Here is a 23,671-nt window from a genome sequence, read left to right as displayed (position 1 = left end):
TAGTCAAGCCTTTCTAGACGCAGCGTTCAGCATGGAGTAAGAGGACAATTATTACAACATAAAACACTGTTCAAGTTCAGCAGAGTTCACTGAAGATTATTCTCTTAACATAAAGTTAAGACCAAATACTGTATGAGTGAAATGTAAGAAAACATGTTTCTGATTCCTTTATTGATACATTGTGTCATTCCAATCAAAGCAAGCAAATTAAAGCCACAATCTAACATGTGAACATCAAACCATTCATGGTCAGGGGTGCAGATCCCAGGGAGAAGGAGGTGTTTCCTCAAATAACGTCTTTAAAAATAAATGATGTCATTTAAAATATATGTTTAATAGAAGGTGATTCCACTTTAGAAATCATTCTCACATACAGTAAACACAATACTTTATGAAGGGTTTGTTTCCTGATCATTAACGACATAAATCCACAGAGCTTTGAACTAGTTTAACTGTTAACTAGTTTAACTGTTAAATAGTTTAATTAATTAATGAGTGAAGTTCAGCCAATATGAACAGATGGAAACAACAATGGGGATGAAAACGGAAAGATAAAGAATAAATAGTGAACAAGGAATTCTAAACTGTCCAAATTAGACACTAATTTAAGGGCTTGGGGCCCTATTATGATCCAGGTCTTATGCCTTATGCCTTAACTTTTTTGCCTTTTTTTACTATTTTGTTTTAGTTTTTTAAATATTTCAAATAGCTGATCTACAAGTTCACAACGTGCAGATGTAGATCAGCATTTGAAGTATTTAAAAATGTTTTTCAAACCTGGATCATAATAGGGCCCTAGGAGTGCAAAGGGCGGAAGTGAAATTCACAGCTTTCCATAGATTGAATTTATTTCATTAAAAACTTAAGCAATCTATACTTTGATATGGATTAGGTTGTTAATTCATGGGATGTCAACCTATAATGGATTAATTGTGGGCTCGCCTATAGGCGAGCACACTTTAGTTCTTGTCATTATTTATCTATCATGCATACTGTAGACGGGAACTTCGGTTCCGTTCTACTCCTACATACTTAGTGAGAAAATGAAAATAAAAACATCAATGTGTTCAGTTTACAGTGGCGAAGTGTGCTATTATTTTCTATAGCAATCGGCCAAATGGTGGCGCTGTAGGAAGCCTTCGAAAGTGCGATCTTTGAACAGGTATAGCTCATGCTGTGTTATACATACAGCCATGAAACCTGTATACACTTATGCGTCTCCTCATGCCGAACAACTTTTACCCTCTAACTTTTGACCTCTGACCTTTAGGTCTCCCACAATTCGGAATTATATGAAAAACAGTAAAAATCTATCTCCTCCTGGGTTTTTTTCGTTACGCGCACGAAACTTTTTTTTACATGAACTTTGGACCAATACGGTCAGATTTATCTCGGCGGATTTCTTTTAAAGTGAAATATAATTTTTTAATAATTCAATGTATATTGCGGTTTTATGCAAATTATTCTTCGGCCTCTAAATCATACATGCAAAGTTACACGTTCATGGCATTTGGCAAAGATGTAGAGGGTTAGTCAAAGTATCACTGAAACCAATTTTATTCCAATCGGCCAAAGGGGGGCGCTATACGAAGCGTTTGAAATTTCAAACTTCAAACGGGCATAAGTCATGACTCGTTTCGTTTGAAGTCATGCAACTTGCTTACACGCGTGCTTTGACTCGAGCGGAAGACATCTGTGTCATTGTTAAGTAAGCGCCGCCCTTCGATTTTCCGCCATTTTGAGCAGTTTGTAAAACGCGTAAACCCGCTTTTATTCTGGAATTTTCGCTCCACGTGCACAAAACTTTTTTTACGTGAACTTTGGACCGATATCTAAAGATCTGTCAGATCGGATTTCTTTAAAATGTAAACATGCTTTTTTAATAATTCAATGAATATTGCAGTTTTATGCAAATTATTCTTCTGCCTCTAAATCATCTTGCAAGCACATTCCCAATAGGTCAAGGAACAGATACCACCCTTCTCACATTGGCCTGTTATAGCGCCACCAGCAGGTCAACTTTTGCACAACACATTTTTGGAACAAAATGGACCAATCTTTGACGTCAGTAACGTCAAAGAGAGCACTGCCTGCGATCTTGACATTGTGTACTTTTATAGCCATTGTTTTCTGGCTTGAAGCGAGCCCACAATTGTTTCGAAGGAACAATATTTTCTAGTTACATTATAACAATGTTTCATGTATTGAACGTAGATCTGATTTCAGAGCCTGATTTCAGACTCAGCGTAACCAGTCCGCTCAGAGAGTGGGCGGGTCTATGGGCTGGAGCCAGGCAACGTAGATCTGGCAAATGTCAGACAAACTGTAATGATTGTGGACATTATTAGTTAGTTTAAAATCCTAGCGTTAACTCTATGTTGGTTATTTTATTGATGAGAAGATTCATTGTTTGTGGTTACTCTCTAAGTTGTACTGAGATCTGCTCCTCTGCTCATGATTACACATTGTAAATGATTACATAATGATTACATATACATGATTAATTGTGGGCTCGCCTATAAAGGCGAGCACACTTTAGATGTTGTCATTATTTATCTATCAGTCATATCATGCATACTGTAGACGGGAACTTCGGTTCCTTTCTACTCCTACATACTTAGTGAGAAAATGAAAATAAAAACATCAATGTGTTCAGCTTACAGTGGCGAAGTGTGCTATTATTTTATACAGCAATCGGCCAAATGGTGGCGCTGTAGGAAGCCTTCGAAAGTGCGAACTTTGAACAGGGATAGCTCATGCTGTGTTTTAGGTACAGCCATGAAACCTGTATACATGTATGCGTCTCCTCATGCCGAACAACTTTTACCCTCTAACTTTTGACCTCTGACCTTTAGGTCTCCCACAATTCGGAATAATATGAAAAACAGTAAAAATCTATCTCCTCCTGGGTTTTTTTCGTTACGCGCACAAAACTTTTTTCACATGAACTTTGGACCAATACGGTCAGATTTATCTCGGCGGATTTCTTTTAAAGTGAAATATAATTTTTTAATAATTCAATCAATATTGCGGTTTTATGGAAATTATTCTTCGGCCTCTAAATCATACATGCAAAGTTACACGTTCATGGCATTTGGCAAAGATGTGGAGGGTTAGTCAAAGTATCACCGAAACCAATTTTATTCCAATCGGCCAAAGGGGGGCGCTATACGAAGCGTTTGAAAATTCAAACTTCAAACGGGCATAAGTCATGACTCGTTTTGTTTGAAGACATGCAACTTGTTACACGCGTGCTTTGACTCAAGCGGAAGACATCTGTGTCGTTGTTAAGTAAGCTCCGCCCTTAAATTTTCCGCCATTTTGAGCAGTTTGTAAAACTGCTCAAAATGGAATTTTCGCTCCACGTGCACAAAACTTTTTTTACGTGAACTTTGGACCAATCTCTAAAGATCTGTCAGATCGGATTTCTTTAAAATTGAAACATGCTTTTTTAATAAATTCAATGAATATTGCAGTTTTATGCAAATTATTCTTCTGCCTCTAAATCATACATGCAAAGTAACATGTTCATGGCATTTGGCAAAGATGTAGAGTGTTAGTCCAAATATCACTAAAACCAATCTTACCCCAATTGGCCAAACGGGGGCGCTATATCATTTTGAGCAGTTTGTGAAACGCTTAAACCTGTTAGGATTTCTTTAGCAATTTGCATGAAACATTCTACACACTATCTAAGGACCTTTATCTAATATGCCTATGAAGTGCACACACACACACACACACAAAAATATTATAATAATAAATATAGCTGCAAGCAGCGATAAAGTGGCCAAAGCCAAAAACACCTCAAATCATGAACACAGCCTGCAATGTGCGTGAAATCTTGCAAGCACATTCCCAATAGGTCAAGGAACAGATACCACCCTTCTCACATTGGCCTGTTATAGCGCCACCAGCGGGTCAACTTTTGCATAACAATTTTTTGGAACAAAATGGACCAATCTTTGACGTCAGTAACGTCAAAGTGAGCACTGCCTGCGATCTTGACATTTTGTGATTTTATAGCCATTGTTTTCTGGCTTGAAGCGAGCCCACAATTGTTTCGAAGGAACAATATTTGTCTAGTTCATATAAATGATTGCATGTCATCACAGTTTACCATTCATGTCCTAGACTGTGACAGCCCACCATTATCTAAACCAGGTCCACCCATAAGCTCTAGGTCCACCCATCACCTCAGACCACCCTAGAGGCTCTAGGTCCACCCATCACCTCAGACCACCCTAGAGGCTCTAGGTCCACCCATCACAAGGAAACAGTGATGTTATAATGATCGTAACACATTAATTATCACACATTATAAATGATTACATAATAAATGACTTATGGTCAATTATAACATAATAATAAAACCTTTTTCACAAACATGGCTGACTGACTTCCATTCAGATGATATTAATATTAATGTTATGAACAACTCTGATCATTTATTTACTGTTTTAATATAGTCCTAGTGTAGAACTGAAATATGTTGTTTTCTGACTGCATAAACAATAAAAGTAATTTGATGAATCGTCCAAACTAATTATCGTTAGCCTTGGCTAGCCAGTTAGCATTTTGTTTAAAAGACACATTTGTGAAAAAGGTTGATGATGTCATCACTGTGCTGCTGCTATGACTATTTAAAAGCTGATTGGACACACATGTATTTCCTGCTCTCTCCACCAGAGGGCCTCTCTGTAAACACATCCAGGTGTTCTGTGAAAAGACAATGAACCAATAAGACTCAGATATTATTAACTGTGTTAAAATGTAAACATTTAGAACAACCTTCCCTTATAATAGTAAATCAATCATTCACACACACATTACTAGTTAATGTGTTGTTCATCACTTGTTAAATGATTGTTAACAGTTGGTCAATGTTGTAATGATATAAAACCATGCTTAAATAGTTGAATAGATCATGAACAAGTTATTAGTCAACTATAAACTATGCTATAAATAGTTAATAGATCATGAACAAGTTATTAGTAAACTATAAACTATGCTATAAATAGTTAATAGATCATGAACAAGTTATTAGTAAACTATAAACTATGCTATAAATAGTTAATAGATCATGAACAAGTTATTAGTAACTAGTTAAAAAGCTAAGCTCCCAGCATTCTCCCTGTAACTACAGTAACCATCAGAGTAGAAACAACTCAGTCCATTCTAACAACATGTGACCAATACTTTGTCAGTAGTGTATCTTAGTAGGAAGAGTAGCTCAGTTGGTAGAGACTCTCCTTTGGACCACAATGTTCTGTCTTTGATCCTGCTGGGTGTTCAATGTACTGAATCACTGGGTTCAGTTCACTGAATCATTGTGTTCAAATGATTGGTCCAGAGTTTGGCTGCATTGTGTCATCTCTTCACTGAACTGAATCACAGGACCTTCACTTCCTGAATGTCCTCTCAGGCTATGGGATCTAAGCCCATCCAAATGTGCCCTGACTGCTGCCCACCCAATCAAAAGTTATTAAATAATGGTAGTAATCGTTTTTGGGAGGCATTATGGTATGAATAGAAGTTGTTATAACCTGTGATGCAGTATCCTGATGCAGGTGTAAGATCTGTTGTGTTTGTATTGTGTGTTACAGTAGGGATAACTGTTACAAAATGCATAGATCACCTCCCCTCTGCAGGGCTCTGTGTTTGTCTCATTTCTCCAAAAGCCCTTGAATATGATTGAAAATGATTAAGGATTACTGTGATTATGGTAAGCTTACGTTTCATATCGCACTCACCTTACCTGTAACTTTCACTACTCCCCGAATTTTCTTTTTTTTCCGGACCCCCAGCCCTCTGGCCTAGCGGCCCACCGGGCATATGCCCGGTATGCCAGATGCCCATTCCGCCCCCTGGTTTTCTATGCATTTTGGGGGTTTTGAGTCCTATCGGGAAGGTGGCACACCTTGTGTTTCTTCTTGCCCTCCAGTCCTACAGGCTAGATCCGGCCCTGGTTTTAATCAGTGTCCTAGTCTAGTTGTTTCACTTCTTACACAAGCATGTGTTCTAGTTTTATACACTTTTATACATTTTAAATAAAAGTGTATTAAAAAGAAAGAGGAAGTGAACCTGGGTTTGTGGGAGGAGGAGTCTAAAGATCGTCATTTGTTGTCGGCACCAGAACACGACCTGGTAGAAGAAGAGAGACAGTTAAAACAGACAGACAGACAGTTAAGACAGACTTTAGTTTCCAAAAGCGCAGTCCTTCCGTGGTCGTACAAAGCCCTTCGTAGGACGCTAAGGGAAGGGAAACGCACTAGTAAGCGCATCTCTCAAAACAGGCTACGCATGCCCTTAGGTTGGCCAGAGCCTTGTATTAGAGAGTTCTGCCAACTCTGGCCCCATGTGAACGGAGAAGATGCAACTCTCATTGAATGGCTCTTGGCTTTGATTGATAGGACATGTCAGCCAGCAGCACTCGCAAATTAATTTCAGCTGTTGGTCAGTGTGATTGTACTGTTGGTTAGTGTGATTGTACTGTTGGTTAGTGTGATTGTACTGTTGGTTAGTGTGATTGTACTGTTGGTCAGTGTGATTGTACTGCTGGTTAGTGTGATTGTACTGTTGGTTAGTGTGATTGTACTGTTGGTTAGTGTGATTGTACTGTTGGTTAGTGTGATTGTTCTCGGCCCATCAAGAAAACAATGCAGAAAAACAACTATGTTTAAGCGCTGTTGGCAGGCTAACTGACTGCACAAACAACTTGTTTTAATTTGAAATGATATGACTTAATTTCTCTTCTTAAATATTTATTTTTAAAGCATTGGTTCTCAAAGTAGCGATGCTCAGAAGAGGGGATTGAACCCGAGGCTCTCACTTGTCAGTACAACACACAACCCATCAGTAGGACTTCCAACATAAAAAGAAATACCATGGGATGTTCCTTTTAGGCAGTACAGTTTTTTTAACTGTACATTTCTATTGTATTGACTATACTTGTACCATTCTCCATTTTTGTCTGATAAAATAATCAATCAATAAATCATGCCAATAGGACTGAGCCCAATATGCAGGGCTGTTGTACGGTGCCTCTTGGCTGTAATAACTATGGGGGCTACAATTAGTTAGGAACCAAATGGACCCTCATCATAGGTGTAACTCAGAGTGTAAAATTAAATGACGGATCCATTTGGTCACATTTTGTACACTCTCTGAGTTACATACCTATGATGAGGGTCCATTTGGTTCTTCAATTCCTAACTAAAACACAACAGCCCTGCCAATCTACTGTAGCTCAGCACTATGTTGGCACCACAGGTTGTGTGTGGGAGTGGGAGCTCCGGGTTCTGTCCCCGGGCCGTTTCACTTCTACATATCATTTCACTGGGGTCCCCCACGGGTCCACGGACCCCACTATGAGCTGGTTCTTTTTTATGTGTGTTCTTTTGTGGTGCGCTCATATCTCTCAGTATCAAAGTAAGCACACTCTACCCAACAGACAAATAACAAAAAATATATAGTTCACCTTTGTATTTTTTTATATATACATTTTTAATAGCAAGTGTATAATCTATCTATAATCTATAATAGTTATAGTTATGCTCAGCTTGCTACGAAGGGTGTTTAAGGGCGCCCCAGGCAGGCACCCCTTACAAAAGCCTTTATATGACAGGTCTGCGGAGGCTCGCTTTCAGTAAAAGGGTTGCTTCTACGATCCTCCTGTCAGGAGCCTTACGATGGGTTTCCCCAAGCCATTCGTAAAGTGGTTCCTGTGTAAATAAGCCGTAAATCTTACTATAGGATCTCCTTTAATTGTACACTACACTCTAATAGAAGGCTCTTGATTGACAGGAGCCTGCGCAGGCTATGAAGGCGTTCTTGAAACGTTTTTTCTGCTACGATGGGTCTCTACGACCATACGTGAGCTACGAAGGCTCTCAAATCACTGGGAAACCCTAGGGAAACCCGGACAATATATATTGTTTTGATAATTATGTTTAATTGTCAATCAATGTTTGTGACACTGGTGTTAAAGCTAAATGTAACAACATTCGAGCCGTTCAAAGTATTTTCTTTCATGCTTAGAAGAGAAGCTGTGGTCCATAGAAAACCATAGTTCCACATGTGTGGTGATCTCTGTCTTCCACTGGTAGTGTATTAATTAATGAAACATTAAATGGTCCATGTTAATTAAACATGATAATCACCTCGTTTCTTCTACTGGTAATAGATCATTAATTAAACATTAATTAAACATTAATTAATCACCTCTCTTCTTCCAGTGGAAGTAGATGAATCCAGTCAGGAACAAGACCAGACCCAGAACCAGACCTGATGCTCCGATGGCCAGCTGGTTCTTCACTGCCTCTGGCATGGAGTCATCTGATGATAGAAATATGATATGATATTCATTATATGATATTATTACAGTTTATTAAAACACTTTGTTCTTCACTGACTCTGGCATGGAGTCATCTGTGTGTGTGTGTGTGTGTGTGTGTGTGTGTGTGTGTGTGTGTGTGTGTGTGTGTGTGTGTGTGTGTGTGTGTGTGTGTGTGTGTGTGTGTGTGTGTGTGTGTGCGCGTGCGCATGCGTGCGTGCGTGCGTGCGTGCGTGTGTGTGTCAGAGAGAGAGAGAGAGAGAGATAGAGACAGAGTGAGAACAGTTTAGAAAGACAGTGTAATGCAAATTAGGAATCTGCCAGCAGCAGTTAGGGATTCAGAGTCTTGCTCAAGGACTCTTCCACACATAGCCAGGTGGAGCTGGGAGTCGAACTTGGAACCTTCGGGTTCCAAGACGGCCACTCTACCTCCTGAGCCACTGCCGCCCCTCTGCGGATTAGTCTGGCCCCGCCCCGGTCACTTGTGATTGGATTTCGCTGCCCCCGAAGTTGTGGGGCACCAATCAGGGCTCGGTATGCAAATATGGGGTTGGTGGTTTTAATCTTCCCCAATGGAAATGCAGGTTCCATGAGATTCTACACTAATATGTAGTTTAATAATGTAGTTCACTGGTTCCAAACTGAGATTAAACACTAATATGTAGTTTAATAATATAGTTCACTGGTTCCAAACAGAGATTAAACACTGATATGTAGTTTAATAATGTAGTTCACTGGCTTCCTTCAAAACGTCCCTGAAAATTCTAGCTTGGCTCCAGCCCATAGACCCGCCCACTATCTGAGCGGTCTGGTGTTGCGTAATGAACCTAGAGTTTCTATGGTCAAGGCAAGACTTGGCCAATGAGAGTTGGAGCCTCGGAGGAGGGGGTGGGTCTAACGAGACAGCAAATCAGCAGAAACAGAAAATCAACAGAAACAGTGGAGAGCTCTTAATTGCTCCCTTTGAACTTCAAAGAGAGCAATTTTAGTAATAGATTACAGTAACTGACCCCAGTCCATCATGATAGGTGCGGTCAGGCTGGGATGTTCAACCATGCATGAGATCTTCTCTCCTGATCTGTAACACACACACACACACACACACACACACACACACACACACACACACACACACACACACACACACAGTTAGGATGGTTTTAATAGAGATCTACTGCCTCAATAGACATCTATGCATATCCTACTATGTCTACTGTACCTAGGAGCCAGGCTCGGAGTGGGACCAATTTTCAGCCCTGGGATTTGAATCAGACCAGCCCTCATGCTCGCGCAGCGTGCAGCGCGCGAGCAAACATTTTTTTGCATTATTTATTAATATAAACAGTAACAAACCCCTATTTTCCCCATCTACTTGCCTGATTAACCCTGTGTAGTGCCCCAGGGCGACCTCAAATATAAGTGCCCCCCCCCCCCCCCCCCCCACACACACACACACACACACACACACACACACACACACACACACACACACACACACACACACACCATAATGGAACATAACCGTAACCAGCAACTATCAATATTTAAGCAACTTTACAGAAAAATAAGACCAAAGTTGCTTATATAATAAGCAGACATGGCAACCCTGACACACACAACATATTTATTTTACTATAGCAGCATAGACAGCGGCGGGAACATAGGGGGCGCGTGAGTGCTTGAGCGTACTGTTATGAGAGCCCATTGATTCTCAGTCGTTCGCCCCAAACTGGCCAAACTGCATTCCTGGCACTCGGCCGATATCACACGTCGGCTTTGTCCCTTTCGAGGGCGTCACCCAGCGTCATAGCCCGCCTCCACATCCTGGCTGTATGTCTACTCTGTGTGATGTAGCCATGTAGCTCTACAGTATTCTACCCCCACCTCCAAAATAATAAAAAAAAAATCTCAACTGAACTGTTCTTATGCCTCATTCACATAGGGAGCAGCAAAGCTAAAGTTTTGCTTGCTTGGTCAATGTTATCTCAATGGAAACCAGCTTTAAAGATACAGGAGATACACAGAACAAAGCTTTGAAAGCTTTAAAGCTGGTTTCCATTGAGATAACATTGACCAAGCAAGCTAAACTTTAGCTTTGCTGCTCCCTATGTGAATGAGGCATTATAGTATTTTATCATGCCAGTAAAGCTCCTTTGAATTACATATAATTGATGTAGCCTAAAGCCTATTTGATTGATTGAAGGCTTTATTAGAAGTTTGCATAGGAAAATGTACAGTTTCATGACGGTACAGTTCACTGGTACAAGGTCTACTAAAATGAGATCCTGAAAAGACTAAGCTTATTTCAACAGGAAACCATTAAAGTATATCATATAACATTGAATGACACAGACGAATAGAACACAGTACTATGCAGTAGATATGTAAAGAAAAGAAAATGAGAGAGAAAAAATATATAATAAAAGAGAAAACAGTAAGTCTAAACAATCAGTAAGTATATACAAAGAAGGGGAAGGGGAAATTAAGTCACCCAGTTAAGGTTACAGGACAGTAAGAAAAATAAAAAGGACTGTTGTGTACAGCCGAGTGTCGAGAACAGTTTGAAAAAAAAAAAAAACACAACACAACAAAGAATAGTAGTGCTTAACGTTTCTATAATGGATTGCAATTTTAAGTGACTTTTCTAAGCATATTGCAAACTCTATCGTACCACTGTACTATTGGCAAACTGTAAATAAAGTACTCAATGATGGAAAAAAAAATGCCTTTTCTTTTGCTGACATGAAATGGGATATTTTGATACCAATACGTTTGTACATTTACAGTTACTCAAGTATAGGCCTGTCTGCATTTTTAATTCAGGCTGCTCTGTTTCATTGGTTTTCAATTAAATTCAAAGGAGCTTTATTGGCATGATACCAAAGTGTCACAAAACTGCTGAAAATGGGGAACATATTAGCGTTGTGGGTTTTCAGTGCCCTCTAGTGGCCAAACATAGCAATGGTCATTATCATTTTGTCTAAGCGGCTGGCCGAGCAGGCAGGCAGGCGGGCGGGGGCGGGGGCGGGGGGGGAGGGCGGGGGGGGGGGGGGGGGGGGGGGGGCGGGGCGGGGTCAAAAACGAGCACCCATTTGAATATTGAAACGTCACCGCCCCTGAGCATAGATTTGTAGCATAATAACAGTTACAGTACAAATTTAACAAATATCAGACCATAAAAATGCCACCAGAAAGCCACCAGAAAGATAAGCCCAAAGTTGCTTTGCAGACAAGCAGACATGGCAACCCTGACACACAAAAACAATTACAATTTAGGCATTTATCAACTACCAATAATATTTAAGCAACTTTACAGAAAAATAAGACCAAAGTTGCTTATAATAAGCAGACATGGCAACCCTGGCCCCTGACACACACACAGCATATTTATTTTACTATGGCTCTCTAAGCAGCATAGATTTGCATGATAATAACAGTTACAGTACAAATTCAACAAATATCAGACCATAAAAATGCCACCAGAAAGCCACCAGAAAGATAAGCCCAAAGTTGCTTTGCAGACAAGCAGACATGGCAACCCTGACACACTAAAAATGTACAATTTAGGCATTTAGCATACGCTCTTAACCCAGAGTGATTTACAATAAGCAAGGTAATACATCAATACAATACATCTATAGAAGAAATACAACTCTGCAGCCGCACGGAGGCGCTCCATCACAATAGTGCATCAGTTCTTTTAGAGTTGTGCATACTAGCTTAGTATCCACCAAATGTTTCCTCCAAACCCTCAACTGTAACCAGTCAAGTTAGAGACAGCAACATTACATTAGCTTAGCTCATGAATATTTTGTGTTTACAGTGAAGGTAGGTAGGTCGTTTTCAAAACTTTGCCCTGATGGGATTCCTTGGGACTTTTTTTCTCTCACTAAGGATATAATGAGGATACAGAATCAGTTGAGTTTGCTACTATTGCAATTTGTTTTAGGTTTAGCCTAATTTTGGCCTAAAATTACTGGACTATAAGCATTATGTTTTGGATTGAACTGTTTGAACATAATGCATAGGCTATCCACAAATGTAGGGCCAACTTGCACAAATACTGTACATTAATTACTGTAGGCTACCCACATTACCATTTGCGCATTGGCGTGACATGTTAAGGTAATAAATTAGGATACTCACAAGTTATATTGTGGATACAAGCAGTAAGACAGGACAGCCTTTTGGGGAAGTTGACATAATTGCTCCTCAGATATATTCCATTCAAGGTAACGTTTTAACGTGTCCAGCTGTCCACATGACATGATTAACACTGTGTTTCATCTGACTGGATGCGACCATAGGATGCGACAGACCAGTGTTGCGTCCATGTTTGTTGTTGCCATCTTAAAATGAGCGTGCATTCTTGTTAATTAGTGGTTGAACAACTTGCCAACTTTACTCACAAATGCTCTCTCGTTTGAAAGGCTCTGTGATGTATTCTAACTAATAACAACAACTTGTTTTGATAGTCCATCCAACAACTAAACCGCGCGCCTAGCTCGTATTACAAAGTGAAGCCAATCGGTGTGCAGCGTCACAGCTCACAGGCACAGCGTGATAGAGGGGGCCCATTGAGGGGGGCTTCCGATAGAGTGTCATTCACATATGAGCGTCATTTATTTGGACTGAGATTTACCGGCAGTCGGAGTCCCCCCTGGCAACAGGACATAGGCAGAACTAGAAAGGGGGCCCCAATGGGGGTTTCCGATGGACGACGATCATTCGCATTGACGGCCGAGGCCCGTTTCAATTGAAACACTGCAGTGACCTGCAGCGGCCCGCTCGCCGGACTCCCCCTAGCGGCCCAGCGGGGAAATCCCCGGTTCCCCAGACGCTCACGCCGACGGTGCTAGGAGCTATAGCTCCAACATCTGGCTTTGTCCGGTCCAAGGGGAAAACAAGTAAAAAAAAATCTGTGGCTTGAAGTAAACTGAAGCACAGCTACACTATGGCCTACATCCTGACACAAACGCCTCAAAGTTTCTTGTTCGGCCAAAAACCATGGGGTAAATCGTGTATGCAGGGTCCCGTTGGCCAAGCTTTGCAGGATGCGCTATGATTGGCTAGTGGGACGCTTGATGCGAAATTAACTAGAGATGCACCAATATATCTGCCGCACATCGGCATCGGCGGATATTTGCCTCATTGACTGCCATCGGTGCATCGGTCGTCTGACTGGCTGGCTTGCAATCTTGGTGTGTTTTCTGCTGCCTAACAATCTGGCGACCTCCCTGCAAACCTTACTGCTCAACAATGGGGATTAATTGAAAACTTAACCGCACTACTCTCCCCATTTGAACTACTGACAAAAGATATCAGCGCATCCGAGGCATCAGCTGCTGACATGATCCCCTCGGTAACAGCTCTGCAACGCCTTTTAAGCAAGACTGCTGATACAGACCATGGCGTTAAAACAACAAAGACTGCCTTATTAGATTCAGTGAACAAACGTTTCAGAGAGGAGTCTGATCCCAATGTCTTAATTGCAACATTACTGGATTCCCGCTACAAGGACCGCTTCTTCGGGGAGGATGTTAAACAACGAGCTCGAGCAGCACTTGAAGCACAACTGGAGGGCACCCAGCCTGCGCCTGGGGATGAGATGCAGAGAGACCGTTCTGATGATGACAACAACCCATCAACAAGTGACGACCCACTTCCCAAGAGAGCACGAACAGACGAGGGACAGCGGGCAGAGGCCAGTCTGCACGACATGTTTGAGGAGATTCTGTAGGAAAAGGGAACAGAATTGCCAAGGTAGATCTATATATTTTTGTATTATTTAATCTTAAAACTAATCTTTATTGTTATTATGCTGCTGTTAGCACAATATTGCGGACCACATTTTCATTTCATTGCTTCAGCCTACCGTAAGGATAGTGTGTGACAAAAGCCTCTTTATTCCTAGGACGGATGGGGTACAGCAGCCTCTCAGAGGCCCCCATTCAAAGAAAGAAGAAAAAAGAAGATGCTAGTGCTACTCAAGACAAAGAGCCTCCACTGACTGCCCTCACATATTGGCAGAATAAACATCGTTTTCCAGCACTGGCACAAATGGTCCGCAAATATCTGTGTGCACCATGCACAAGCGTCGACAGTGGAGAGGCTTTTCAGCTCAGTGGGTAACATTTTGGTCATGGCGGTCTGGGGACTGTAATAACTCGGGAAACTCGGGAGGGGGCAGCAAATGAGTTAAGGTAAGCATCAAAGAGTGATAAAGGGCTGAAATAATTAAAAGTAGTGCTTTTAAAAATGTATGTATGTATTTCATAAAAAGGGTGAATGAATAACATCGGCATCGGCCATCGGCTAAAATGTTATTTCAAACATCAACATCGGCATCGGCCAATAATTTCCTTATCGGTGCATCCCTAAAATTAACTGATTGCGACCGTAGGTCGCAGTTACTTGCTATCCAAACCTCCACCGGCCGTCCGTCCGTCCGTCCGTCTGGCTCTCCGTCTGTCCGTCGCGTCACTCGTCACACGTCACACTTTTCCCCTACTCATATCTCGGCCACCGTTGGCCTGATCCATGCCAAAATTTCCACACAAACTCCTTGCCTGCCAAACTACAACCTCCAAGGACCCCCGGATCTCCAGGGACCCCCAGGTCCCTGGGGGACCCCCAGGTGTAAAAAATGACCAAATGTGCAAAAATGACCAAATGACCACCCCAACGGGGCTGCTCACAGGGAATTCCCGGGGACCACCGACTCCTGGTGCTCCAGAACGGATGCAAAAGTGGTGGCGCCCCCAGTGGAGGACCCCCTGCCACTGCAGCGCACATAAAATGCCGTAACTCGGGCTAGGAGCGACCGGGAGAGCCGGGGCCAGTACCTATTCGTCCGCCTCGGCGGCGCGGAGACCCCACCCCTCATTTCTCATCAACTTGGATCTGTCCCATATAGCGCCACCTTCAGGCCGATTTTTTAAAACACATTTTTGGACACTGCTCCTACAAATTTTGCCCGAAAATCACGCAAATCGCGACACAGTATGTCTACACTCATCTCATCAACATGGATCTGTCCCATATAGCGCCACCTTCAGGCCGAATTTTTAAAACACATTTTTGGACACTGCTCCTACAGATTTTGCCCTCAAATCACACAAATCGGTATACAGTATGTCTACACTCATGTCATCAACATGGACCTGTCCCATATAGCGCCACCATCAGGCCGATTTTTTCAAACACATTTTTGGACACTGCTCCTACAGATTTTGCCCTAAAATCACGCAAATCGCTACACAGTATGTTTACACTCATCTCATCAACATGGACCTGTCCCATGTAGCGCCACCTTCAGGCCGAATTTTTAAAACACATTTTTGGACACTGCTCCTACAGATTTTGCCCTCAAATCACACAAATCGGTATACAGTATGTCTACACTCATGTCATCAACATGGACCTGTCCCATATAGCGCCACCATCAGGCCGATTTTTTCAAACACATTTTTGGACACTGCTCCTACAGATTTTGCCCTCAAATCACGCAAATCGGTACACAGTATGTCTACACTCATCTCATCAACATGGACCTGTCCCATATAGCGCCACCATCAGGCCGATTTTTGCAAACACATTTTTGGACACTGCTCCTACAGATTTTGCCCTCAAATCACGCAAATCGGTACACAGTATGTCTACACTCATCTCATCAACATGGATCTGTCCCATATAGCGCCACCTTCAGGCCGATTTTTTAAAACACATTTTTGGACACTACTCCTACAGATTTTGCCCTACAATCACGCAAATCGGTACACAGTATGTCTACACTCATGTCATCAACATGAATCTGGCCCATATTGCGTCACCATGAGGGCGATTCTTGCACCAACATTTTTTTGACCCTGCTCCTACAGATTTTGCCCTTCACGCAAACCGGTAAACAGTATCTCTACAGTCATGTAATCAAAATGCATCTGTCCCATCTAGCGCCACCATCAGCACTATTTTGGAAAAACACATTTTTGGTGTAATTGTCAGGGGTGAAAGTGGTTTGAAATTCTTGCCGGAACTGTCCCAATTGGGAGGCTCTAACCCCCCAAAACCCCTGAAATGCATAGAAGACTGCATTTTGGCATGGTTATACACACAATAAAAAAACACTACAGGTCCTACACCTGAATTAGGCAACGGCATTACACTTACTGTAACGTGAAACATGATTGAAATCCTAAAGGAAATATCATAAGCCTCTTCATATTGTTCATTGTTCCGGTACTGGTACCAGTAGAGGTGTGTATTTCTATGTATTGGTGTTTGTTACATACTTGGGTGTGTACTCCAGGTAGGAGTGGTACTGGTACCAGTAGAGGTGTGTATTTCTATGTATTGGTGTTTGTTACATACTTGGGTGTGTACTCCAGGTAGGAGTGGTACTGGTAGTACCAGTCTCCATCAGACAGCTCATAAGAGGAAGTGACATCAGAGGTGGTCTCTTCTCCGTCTCTCAGCCAGGTCACCAGGATCACTTTAGGGTAGAAGTTGTAGGAGCTGCACTGCAGCATGTGAGTGTGTTTACCACCAGGGGGCGTCACTGACTTCAGTCTCACAGTGGGCTCCACTGGAAGAACAAGAACAGTAGAAGTGGATATAGGGTTAAAGGGTTAGCCTCACCCCTATTCTTTTTTTTTAAATTCATGAATATATTTTTAGTTTTTGTCGCATTCCTAAGCCATTCATTTGAAGAGACTCTTTGTGTCTCCATAGGGAACAAAGCAGGCTCTTTGTGTCTCCATAGGGAACAAAGCAGGCTCTTTGTGTCTCCATAGGGAACAAAGCAGGCTTGTTGTGTCTCCATAGGGAACAGAGCAGGTTCTTTGTGTCTCCATAGGGAACAGAGCAGGCTCTTTGTGTCTCCATAGGGAACAGAGCAGGCTCTTTGTGTCTCCATAGGGAACAAAGCAGGCTCTTTGTGTCTCCATAGGGAACAGAGCAGGTTCTTTGTGTCTCCATAGGGAACAGAGCAGGCTCTTTGTGTCTCCATAGGGAACAAAGGAGGCTCTTTCGTCTCCATGGGGAACGAATCAGGCTCTTTGTGTCTCCATAGGGAACAAAGCAGGCTCTGAACAAAGCAGGCTCTTTGTGTCTCCAACTGTGGAATAAACTCCCTGTCACACTTAGAACTATAGACTCAATCCCTAGCTTCCATAAGAACAACAGACTCACTCCTTAGCTTACCCATTGCTGCATACTTTTGTGCTCAGAGATGAGGTCCTATAAAGATATCCCAGGGCTGGTGTGGAACGCCTCCACGTTGAGTTAGAAAACACTTTACAAACAACATTACAAAACTAACGATTTAAGTGGTTGTTTCATGCCCTGGTGCATGTTTTATGTACCCTGGGATAGGAAACCATAGTCTGGGAGCATGGAACTACCTTTACTTTTTGGATACAATTTCGGGAAAGATGTTTTCTAACTCAACGTGGAGGCGTTCCACACCAGCCCTAGGATACCTTTATAGGACCTCATCTCGGAGCACAAAAGTATGCAGCGACGGGTGAGGTTATATATGGGGCTAACTCACTCCCTATAGCTTCCATTAGAACTACAGACTCACTCCCTAGCTTCCATTAGAACTACAGACTCACTCCCTAGCTTCCATTAGAACTACAGATTCACTCCCTAGCTGCCATTAGAACAACAGACTCACTCCCTATAGCTTCCATTAGAACTACAGACTCACTCCCTAGCTTCCATTAGAACTACAGACTCACTCCTATAGCTTCCATTAGAACTACATACTCACTCCCTAGCTTCCATTAGATCTACACTCCCTAGCTTCCATTAGAACTACAGACTCACTCCCTAGCTTCCATTAGAACTACAGACTCACTCCCTAGCTTCCATTAGAACTACAGACTCACTCCCTAGCTTCCATTAGATCTACAGACACTCCCTAGCTTCCATTAGAACTACAGACTCACTCCCTAGCTTCCATTAGAACTACAGACTCACTCCCTAGCTTCCATTAGAACTACAGACTCACTCCCTATAGCTTCCATTAGAACTACAGACTCACTCCCTAGCTTCCATTAGAACTACAGACTCACTCCCTAGCCTCCATTAGAACTACATACTCACTCCCTAGCTTCCATTAGATCTACACTCCCTAGCTTCCATTAGAACTACAGACTCACTCCCTAGCTTCCATTAGAACTACAGACTCACTCCATAGCTTCCATTAGAACTACAGACTCACTCCCTAGCTTCCATTAGATCTACAGACACTCCCTAGCTTCCATTAGAACTACAGACTCACTCCCTAGCTTCCACCGTGGACTGAAGACTCACCTCTTCAAACTCCACCCTTAGCCCATAGCACTTACCGTAACACTCGCCTACCCTCAATGACCATACATGAAAGCTAGATAGCATATTTAGGTTTTATATAATGTTTTTTTACTGAATAGGTGCTTGGTCCATACGATATTTTTTTTCTAGATTGATATTTCTATGTATTATTATGTTGATGTATTGATGTAGGCCTATTACCTTGCTTATGTTATCGCTCTGGATTAAAAGCGTCTGCTAAATGCCTAAACTGTAAATTGTTCATGTCATTATCAATAATAGTATACTTGAATAGTAAATGTCAGTATTTGGCCATCAGATGGCGCCAGAGGCCAATGTTTCCACAAATAATGTAGCTTCTACATTATTGATGTTCTACAGATATCATTTAATGTAAACATTACATTAAATAATAATCAATTTACATTAACAACAATATAATTTAATGGATATAGTAGCAATACAATTAAATATAATTAGAATGGTATTAAAAAAAAAACTATAACATCACCTACTGTATGGAGGTGAGTTTAGCTGCTTCTTTAAAAGTAAATTTAACTACATTAACTTAAACCTGATGCCTAGAATATAATTATTTTAAACTTGTCCAACAACACTGTCAACATGTGACACGTTGTGAGCTTGTAGATCTATGTCCACAGCGTGACACTGTCATACGACAAAGTATAAATCAGGTTTAAAGGTTTAAGAGAATTTAAAAGGTTTCTCCACAGATAGAGTTATGTTTTATAATCATTAAAATATCAATATTAACACCATTAATCATCTCTGAATATTATTAAGATTTATTATGATATCATGTTATAGTTTATGAGGTGATGAGTGCTGAGTGCTGCTCTGAGATCAGCTCACCTCTCTTGTCCAGAGCAGTGGCGTAGTCGCCCTCAATGTTGTGTTTGCAGAATGCCACTCGGTTTGCTCTCATCCCAGCCAGTTCTCTAGGATCTTTATTGAAGCGCTCTGCGTTCCTCACACCAAACTCAGTGTATCCAACAAACTGACCCACTCTGCTGTCCCACCTGATTAACTCATCATTATTGAAATTATATGAGTATATGTACTGTATGTCCTCCAGCTCACTGGAGTTGAACACACAGCGGTGAGCCGTATAGAACAGATGTCCATCTGAAAATAAAACATTGAAAATGTAATTAATGTTCAGTTATAAATAATATATGTATACTATCAACACAGTACGTGTGAATGTTTGAATTATTATTAGGCTAATTAATAAAAGTTGACCTGTTCCATGAAAACAGATGAAACTCAGTGAAACACAGAGCCAGAGATGAGATGAAGTCATGATGAGTTGAGATGTTTCAGAGTTTAGTTGAAGTGTTGATGAGTTGAGATGTTTCAGAGAAATGAACACCGACTCGCTTTAACAACATGTCTCTACTCTACAACAACCAATGAAAAAACACTATTCACTCTCATCACTTGTTACCAGGTAGACACTAAACCAAAACTAGTTTGTTTAACATGTTTAATTGAAATAATTCAATATTATTTTGAGTCCTTGGCATTCGACCGTGAGCGGTGGTATTTTTTGCTAAATCACTTATTTGTAGCCTATCGATTTGTTTACATCTGACTTTCATAAAGGTGGTTTTGTGCAGCTGCTGTAAATAGTTAAACTGACACTAGATTCTCCCATCTCCGGTCAAACCTAACTTGGTGGATTTTCTTGTTTTTTCATTCTTTCTTTTTCGCCTCTACCACTTAATGGATGAATAACATCAGATTGTTAATAGATGAATGACATCAGCCAAGATGAGATGAGCTGAATATATAAGCACTCTTCCAAAGGCCACTACCCTAAGATTGCTCTCCAGTGTGTGTAGATTATGTTCTTACCTAAGAACAGGTCACAGCCTAGAAAACATTGGTGTATGCTAAAATACACAACCAGATAATTAAAAAGTAAATATAAAAGCAATAAGAATATATAACGGTAGCTTTTTGGCAGTGGTGACACAATGTGCACACAGTAGGCACTAGGCCTACTGTACATGTATCTTTAGCAGCAGTATAACATGTGCAAATGAAGCAGAAAAGACAGAGGAATTTCACTTCTATTCAACTGTCAATGGAGAAAGCAGACTTTACTGTACATTGTCTGCATTGTAGTCATTGAGAGACAGAAGGACCAGCTCATAAATAATCACTATTTCTGAACAATTGAGACTTGTAAAAATGCATAAATAAAAGAAGACATATAAACAGATGTGTCATTTCAAAACTTCACACTCCTGCCATTGGCAAGACAGTATACAGTGTTAATCTACCTATGAAGGTGGATTCTGCTTTTCAATGGACTGGAGTATGCTCCTAAAAAATAAGCTCTTTAGATAAAAATCTAAACAACAGAAACAGACTCGAGTCTCATATCCATTAGGGCAAAGAAGTCTTTCCCAGATCATAACAACAATGATTCCAGACAAGCTCACTTAGCGCCCAGTTCCAGAGCTAGTAGCACTAGCTAGAAGTAGTCACAGGTGGATTTCTGATCTGTCCCCCAGGTGGGTGCTGAAGGTGTTCCATTCGCAGGAACTTTCAGGAACATAGCATAAAGACTGAAGACTTGAAATGGCACATCTATATGGGAATCATTCATCCAATCACATACAGATTAGAGCTATATTGGAATCAGGTGGGTACAAATAATTAATTAATGCTACTATAATATCTCCCAATGAATTAATTATGTGACTGGCGGACTGACTGAGTGAATGAAGTTCCCACGGGTAAAATCTTGCTCTTTCGAACGACCATCATTTTGACCGGAGGGTTAGGCTACGGTCACAGTCGACGTAGCCTGATTTCAGACTCTACGCTGGGGCTTGAGTCTGAAGTTGTCTCCATTCTATTTGATTGAAAAGGGGAGGGGATTTAAAATTTGAAATTCCCAATCACAAGAGATCTGGTGGGAGGGGTTGTGTTTGACTTTTGCACACAAAACATTCCCTCCTCCCCCTCCCCTCTATGACATGCACCAAACAGGTCATTGTCTTTGATGTTTCATTGATTAGAGAGAATCACTAACGAGCTATCGACACTTGTAGTTGCAGCTCTTCTGAAGATCAAAGGAGGCAATTAAGAACGCTGGTGAGCCACCCCTCCCTCCACTGTTTCTGTTGATTTTATAGACGCACCCCTCCTCCGTATTGCATTGATTTCATTGGTCGGTAGGCCAAGATACCGTATCAAGAGACGCGTCATATGACACATCCAGACCAAGAGATGCAGTTCATTCAGAGAGTGGGCGGGTCTATTGGCTGGAGCCAGGCTACAGTCGACGCTTCGGCTCGAAACGGTCTCGTACTCGCGCCTGGTGTAATTCCATATCCTATCATCCCCGGCTGTTCCTGTGAGCCCCGAGCTGCATTGTGGGAGAGTCAACATGGCGCTAACCTCGCCTACCAGTCTTTCTGGAGAGAAAGCCTGGTGTTCGTTCACAACAGACCGCTTGGTTTCCGCCTAAAGCCTTGCCTAAAGCGCGGAAACCACTGGAAGAAGCGGCGTCGCTTTGATTTAGTTCCCCTCGTTTGTTTCCCCAATCACTATTAAAATGCTCGAGAAGACTAGTGTAGTTTTGCCAGTCGCTACAAAAGATGCATATACCAAACAAATTTTTCGAACGCAAAACTACGCCGCATCAAGCTGTTTATTAGGTAGGCCCTAAAACTATGTCCTTGGGTGCAGGGGAATATTTTGGGTTAAAACTGAATCCGGTTGATAGTTACGGCCAAAGTGTAGTCCGCCTAGAACTACAACATGACGTAAAGTGGTTTCCGCTCCCGACCGGATCAAACCCTGTAAAGTTAAGTGATCCCAGACTAACATGGCGCTGGTCAGAAGGACGTGTAGTTCTTTTAACTAGCGCGATTTGCAGAGGGACAGATCAAGGAATGTAGCCTACCCTACACTACTCAACATGAAAACATGCATGTGCAATAATAATAATAATATGAATCCCACTGTATCAACATTAGTGCACCACCTGAAACTAATTAAGACCCCTTTCATTTTGTAAATATCTCCTATTTCTCTTTATTATTATTATTATTACCCTTATTAATTCTGTTTCCCTTGTTATTTTTTTGGTTACTGACAATTCCCTGTGCAAAGTAGGCCTACTGTGTTCTTTCTGTCTCTTTCAGTGTTATATGAGTACAAGTACAAGTGGCTCCTGTGTAAATTAGCCTAAAAGCTTATAATGATATCCTTTTAGTTGGCCTTGTACCAGTGATTTGTACTGTCATGAACTGTACTGTTTCCTATGCAACCTTATAATAAATTCTTCAATCAATCAATCAAACCAAATATGAACCCCAGCTATGCATATTCTGGGGGGAATAAGCAAAAATAGCCAATCTACAAGCTCACAACGTGTCGCTCTGCGTCGCATTGTGAGCTTGTAGATTGTCTATTTTTGTAAAGATTTATATAAATAAAGAAGTCAAAGAAATGTGGGTCCGTTTTTACTGAGAATAGAGAGTTTAATAGGCTATATGTGAATTACATCATTAATTATTAATGACAAATCCATATGGTTATTTATGACAATAAAACAGATCTTTCGTTTTTATTTATTTTTTGTGCCCCACGTTTGTGTGTGATTATGTGTAACTGGAGAGTTAATAAAAATATATATTTTGGATAGTAATATCATTCTGCAATTCTTTATTATTATATGCTCACACAAGCTATTTAGATGGGAGAAACAGTACATCAGACTGGCGATTCAACAACAATAAGGATGTTTACATTTATTGATGCACATGTGTTTGTTGAAGCATGTGTCTGGCTGTTTGTTTTGAGTTATTTTCCATACATTCCCTCTGTATTTGGAGAGCTGGGTGACTGCAAGAAAACTACAAGGTAAAATCCAGCTCCACAGGACGTTCTGTCCCATTGGATAGTGAGCAATACTGCGGGGTGATAGTACAGCAGTGCTGAACCATGAACCCCCAGCGCGTGGCCGGAAACGCCCAA

The 23,671-nt window shown here is 41.3% G+C and overlaps 1 long non-coding RNA gene across 1 annotated transcript; it reads right to left on the bottom strand.

The window, feature by feature from the left end:
* Positions 1-6,084: 6,084 nt before the first annotated feature.
* LOC308295040 lies at positions 6,085-16,858 on the bottom strand. Its single transcript, XR_013962544.1, has 4 exons — positions 16,706-16,858; positions 9,346-9,413; positions 8,224-8,337; positions 6,085-6,144 (listed from the first exon to the last, which is right to left on the bottom strand). It is a non-coding gene; the product is annotated as an uncharacterized lncRNA (long non-coding RNA).
* Between the last annotated feature and the right edge of the window lie 6,813 nt (positions 16,859-23,671).

The sequence above is a fragment of the Nannobrachium achirus genome (assembly GCF_963921795.1).
Source record: "Nannobrachium achirus genome assembly, chromosome: 12".
In the NCBI taxonomy this organism is placed as follows: domain Eukaryota; kingdom Metazoa; phylum Chordata; class Actinopteri; order Myctophiformes; family Myctophidae; genus Nannobrachium; species Nannobrachium achirus.
The sequence above is the reverse complement of the archived record's forward strand: the minus strand, read 5'-3'. Positions and strand labels throughout refer to the sequence as shown.